The sequence below is a fragment of the Calypte anna genome, chromosome 9 (genome assembly GCF_003957555.1).
Source record: "Calypte anna isolate BGI_N300 chromosome 9, bCalAnn1_v1.p, whole genome shotgun sequence".
NCBI classification, from domain to species: Eukaryota; Metazoa; Chordata; class Aves; order Apodiformes; family Trochilidae; genus Calypte; species Calypte anna.
The window spans coordinates 8,826,612-8,832,562 of NC_044255.1; positions in this window are offsets into that span (position 1 = coordinate 8,826,612).

A 5,951-nucleotide genomic window follows, 5' to 3' on the forward strand; every position below is an offset into this window, starting at 1 on the left:
AGCTGGGGGGCGAGCCAGCTCTCCTGCTTGCCACTGGTCCCTGCTGGAGGTTTGGTCCTCTCCCACCCACTACCAGACCAGCTCTCAAAGTGGCTCCTTCACCATTTCCAGGAGCAGTCTGGTGTTAGCCTGGAGATACCCTGCAGAGGGCTGAGGGATGATTTGTTGAGGTGTCCCATTAGCCATGTCCTTGAGTGAGGTGCTTTATTGTTAGCCACTTAACATCCAATGCCCCTCAGACAAAGTAGGCTAATGCATGGTGTGAAATGCATCTGGGGTGGGTAGGACACTTACAAATGATTTAAGAGCCATTGGTGAAGAAAAGAAGGGGAGGGAAACCCATGTAGGAGCACCTCTCTGATGAGGATAGGCTGAGAAAGTTGGGATTGTTCAGTCTGGAGAAAGGGAGGCTCTGAGGAGACCTGAGAGCTCCTTCTGGTGCCTGCAGGGGCTCCAGGATAGCTGGGGAGGGACTTTGGACAAGGGTCTGGGGTGACAGGACAAGGGGTAATGGTTTTAAGCTGGAAGAGGGAAAATTTAGGTTAGACATTAGGAAGAAATTATTTATTGTGAGAGTGGTGAGACCCTGGCCCAGGCTGCCCAGGGAGTTTATGGCTGCCTCATCCCTAGAAAGGCTCCAGACCAGGTTGGATGGGGTTTATAGCAACGTGGGCAGGTGGGAGGTGTCCCTGCCCATGGCAAGGGGGTTGGAACTGGATGATCTTTAGGGTCCCTTTCCAACCCAAACCATTTTATGTTCTATTTACTTACACCAGCATTAAATATTTGGGGGTGTCCCCCTGCACAGACTGCTTTTCTCCACGTACCCCTTCCCCAGAACTCAGGTAAGTCTGGTGGAGCAGAGCCCTCCCCAGTATACAGGCAGGATTATTTTTTTCCCCTGGACAGCTGTTTTCTGGTTTATGCAGGGGGGAACCTTGCCCCTGCTAATTAAATAAGCAGTTTGTTCCTTCCTGGGAGATGCAGAAAGGGCTTTGTTAGACCAAACATCGTTCCCTGCAGTTTAGCAACATCTCTCTGCTGCAGTGACAGGCAAAACCCTGCTTCTTGTTGATCCAGTAGACAATGGAGTTATCTCCTCTGCCCAAGCAAGGAGACAGAGGTAAATGGAAACCCAGTTTGGAAAAAATACCTGCAACTCAGTAGAGGTCTTTGAGGGAAAGCAGATGTGGTGGTTATCAGCCCTCTGGAGTGGCAGTGGCCCCAGGGGGCACTGAACCCCCAAACTTTCCTTCCTGAGACCCTGTGAGAGGGGGTTTGTTGTTCCTTGAGAGCTTTGTCTGCACATGTCCACCTTTCCTGGCTGCATTGGTCTGGACTGTATTTATTCTGTGATTCTCTGAAGTTACAAGTTAAGGACTTGGATGGTCATTTGGAGGCAGGGTTGTTAAACAGTTCTCCTTGGGGCTATTTCTTCTTAATGCAGGGGACCAGGATGCTGTGGGAGGACCTGAGTGTTCTAGATGTTAAGGTGGATGCTATTGGAGGAGCTCATATCATGGCAATACCATGGCTGGCAAGTACTCTGATGAGTTAGAGAAGCTACTGAGGAACGTATCTCTTGTCTTGGAGATGGTGTACAAAGATTTGCTGCTGGTGGGACATGCAGCAGTGTCAGGAAGAGGGGTTGAATAGTTTGAGTTTGCTCTGAGATCTGTGCTTGGAGGAGTAACCCTGGTGTTTCCATGGGTACTGGACTGTGTCTATCAAAATGTGATCTCAGGTGTCCTCAAATTAAGAATCTGGTGCTTGTTGGGATTGCCTGAGGTGTTACAATCCCAACAGGAGATGGATAAAATTAATTCAGGGCAGGTTAGGCCTGGCTTTACTACACAAGGGCCCTTGAACCGGGAGTGCTGCTGACTCTTTGTGTTCCCAGGACTAAGAGTGACACAAAGGAGGTCTGCTATGTCCCTCACAACACATCAAGCTGCCTGACAGGTTAGAAGAATGTCTAAAGGGAAGCAGGACTATTTCACAGAATCCGAGAGTGGTTTGGGTTGGAAGGGATCTTAAAGCTCATCCATTTTCAACCCCCTGCATGAGCCGGGACACTTCCCACCAGCCCAGGTTGCTCCAAGCCCCATCCAACCTGACCTGAGACACTGCCAGGGATGGAGCAGCCACAGCTTCTCTGGGCAGCCCGGGCCAGGGGCTCAGCACCCTCCCAGGGAAGAATTCCTTCCTAATCCACTGCCCTTCCAAAAGGTGGTGGGAGGTGAACCTAACAGGTTGCCACTCCGACATGGACACTGCACCTGGCTGGAACAAGCATCACAGTGTTTCCATGGAGATGCCTGATTGGCATCTCCAAGTTTTCAGAGCCCTGGCAGGCTGCTCGGGCAGCCTGAGCAACATCAACTGTGTTGAAATAGATTCCTTCTGCTCCAGGAGACCTGAAAGCCATCAGGAAACACTTCCCTGCTCAGGGGGCAATGAGCTCACCTGTGGAGTTGGGCTGTCCAGCTTGTCCAGTTCCTGCTCCCACCTCCACGTGAGTTGCTGGGAATAAGAGAAAACAGTATTAGCCTCTCTACTCCAGCAGCTGCTTCAAAAAATCACCTCATGCTTTTCATTCTGCTTGCATTGTTTGGTCAAGCTGAGTGTGGAATGGCATGAAGCTGTGGGTCTGGTAAGCTTTGTTCTGAGAGGGAGAAAGTTTTTTTTTGTTGAAAAAATGGGGGAGGAAAGCCCAGTCGGCAGCAGAGCACATCAGCCAGACCCAAAAGGTTAAAGAGACCCAGAAAGCCTAAGGGGGGTCCCTCAGGATGGCTTCTCAGCAGCTTCAGGTAATGATTTTCCACTGCTGTGCTTTCATTTGCATTGTTCTGAGCTAGAGATTTACCATTTGTCCCCCTCAGCTCTGCAGCACATTATTTGTATCATTGAGGCGGTGGCAAGGACAGGGCTGATGGCTCAGCTTCATTGCTAGCAAATGCCTTGACTTTTTAGGGTTTTTTTTGTTTTTTTTTTTCCTCCCTTTCAGGGTCTATTTTGTTATGTCATGTTAAATATTGACAAGCTTCTGAAGAGGGAGAAGAAGAGCAAATTCAGAAGTGAGCTACAGCAGCCCTGCTGGAACACAGGTAGCAAAGCTTTGTGGTCCTGTAGAATCACTTCCAAATCAAAGACCTTTTTAAAATAATTTGTGCTATTTATCAGTTCCCTGAAAATCATGGAACCAAGCTAGTGAGACATCATGATGCAACATCACTTGGAGTTTAGCCCTCCTCTTTGGTAAGGTCGGTGAAAGCTGTTTGATTTTTTTCCAAGACCATCAGAAAGTAGAGAAGTGGGAGGGGGAATGCCCTGTCCTCCATGGACCATGTGCTTTGGGTTGCCTTCATAATTACCAATGTCACATCATCTACTGCTTGTGCTGGTCCCACAAAGGACTTACTGAGCTCATCAGCTTTGTCTTCATCTCTGCTTCCACAGCTCCAGCAGAGCCTGCAAGGACAATGTGACCGTCAGTTCCCAGTTCTTGAGCTTCCTGCCTGGGAGTGAGTAGTTCAGCATCAAAGCTGTTTTTGGCTTCTCACACGTGGTTTATCCCAAGGAGAAGCTGCTGGAGATGTGCACTTGGCAGCACCTCCTGCCTTCTCCCTGCCCTGCAGCTTGTGATTGTCTTAGGAGCTGGTGCCCTTGGGCCAAAGGCATGGCTTGGTGGTCTCCTCATTTGTCTCCTGGTCTGCCTTAGGGTTATTCCAGTGAGAATCATAGAATCCTAGGATGTTGGGTTGGAAGGGACCTCAAGGATCACCTGGTCCAACCCTACTAATATTACTGTTTATATATGTCTCAGCACCCCCTTGAAGCTGAGACTTAAAACTTTCCAAAGTGGGGGAATCCACCACTTCTTCTGGGAGCCTGTTCCAGTGTCTGACTGTCCTCAGGGTGAAAAATTTACCTCTTGTGTTGAAATGGAACCTCCCCAGGAGCAACTTGTGCCCATTGCCCCTTGTTTTGTCCACAGGACTCCTTGTAAAACATGAGTCCCCATCTTCTTTGTAGCCCCCCTTTAAGTACTGGAACATGGTAATAAGGTCTCCCCAAAACTCCAACTCTTCTGACCACCCCTGCAGAAACAAGGACTGGTCCCCATTCTGTGAGGGAGGTTTGCACAGGTAAAGCCTGGAGTGGTGCAGGTGCCCCCTGTCCCCATTGGGTCCCCCCCTTCCTGTCACATAGCTGCTGGCCTTGCCCACTCAGCTCCAAAATGTTGGAAGAGCAGCCTGGGAGCAAGGTGAAGCTTGGGCTGGCACCATGGCCCCTCTGATCCTGACCAAGTTTTTCACTGGTGAAAACAAGTCAGGGAGCATCAATGGGGAGCAGGGAGGTGCAGGCATGGTTGTGTTAAAGATCTCCAGGAGCTGGGCTGTACAGATGGGTTGGGTGTCCTAAAGCAACAGGTCTCCAATTAAGCAGACGGGGAAGGGACTGTTTCCCCGGTTTTGCTGGATGAAGCTGAGCTGTTTCAATTAGCTGTCTCCCCTTACAGTGTTTTTCAACTGTACAGAGATGAGCCAAGGACACATGAATGTAACATGAGCCGGGAAGATTCCCCGAGTGCCAGGAAGTTGGAGCACTGGGCTTCTCCTCTTTATGGATGTGCTCCTACAGCCAGGTTTGGAGGCGAGCTGCTCGGGCTCTCACGTGCTCACAGCTTATTAATTCTGCAATAATTCTGCTGGGACCTGAGGAACTCTCATGTGCTTGCCCAGAGTGGCTGTTTCTCTGGGCAAAAAAAACCCCAAAAAACCACCAAAGCAAACCAAAAGAGTTTACTTGTGATGGTACAAAACCTCTGACTTGTAGGGGAAACATCTGAGTGCTGCTAATAGACAATCTGAACCCATGGCTGTTCTCCTGCCTGAGGCTCCCTGCAGCTCCCCAACCCAATGGAGATGTTTGCCCGTGGCTGTGCCCAGGCTCTCTGCCAGCTCCTCAACCCTTTGGGGAGATCAGGAGGGCACAGGATGAGCTTTCTGCCCTTGCTCTTGCCCCTTCTCTCCCTGCTTCACATAAAATCATAGAATCTTTAGGGTTGGAAAAGTCCTTTGGGATCATCAAGTCCAACCATCCTCCCTACTCTACAAAGTTCTCCCCTAATATCCTAAGTTCTCCCCAGTATCCCCCAACACCACATCTAAATGACTGCTCTCCTGCAGCCTCCACCCCTCTCGGTCATTTGCTGCCTCTTGTGCCCTTGTTTTAGGGACAAACAGCTGCAGCAGGTGCTTCCTGGGACCTCTGGGCAGCCACAGCAGGAGGATGAAGCTGTGTCAGCAATGACCGAGGAAAGGAGGTAATTATCACAGAACCACAGAATCCCAGACTGGTTTTGGGTTAGAAGGGACCTTAAAGCTCATCCAGTTTCAGTCCCCTGCCATGGGCAGGGACACCTCCCACCAGTCCAGGTTGCTCCAAGCCCCATCCAACCTGATCTGGGACACTGGCAGGGATGGGGCAGCCACAGCTTCTCTGGGCAACCTGAGCCAGGGGCTCAGCACTCTTATGGGATGATAACAAGATCCTGAAGTACACTTGCTCGAAGTCCTGGGATCCAGTTACCATTCAGCATTGCTGGGGATGTCTCTTGCCTGGGGCAAGCCCATTGCTTAGGCTGAAGCAGGAGCAGTATCATGGAACAGCATCACCATCCCTGGCAGATGGAGCTGCCAGGACACCACAAAATGGAGATTCTGGGGACCACTCGGTGTTAACCCCCACCACTGGCTTGCGTGTCTGGCCTAACACGGAGGCCCAGGTGGCATAGTGGACATGGTGTGAAGCTGGGCGCTGGTGGTGGCCCTGGGCCAAGTGTTGGTGCCCATCTGCTCCACAGGGGGCTCTGCTGAGGGCCACTGTACAGAGCCTGGGTGCCGCGGGGCGCTGGGGCTCTGGCTGTAACAGGAGCTGAGGGCTTC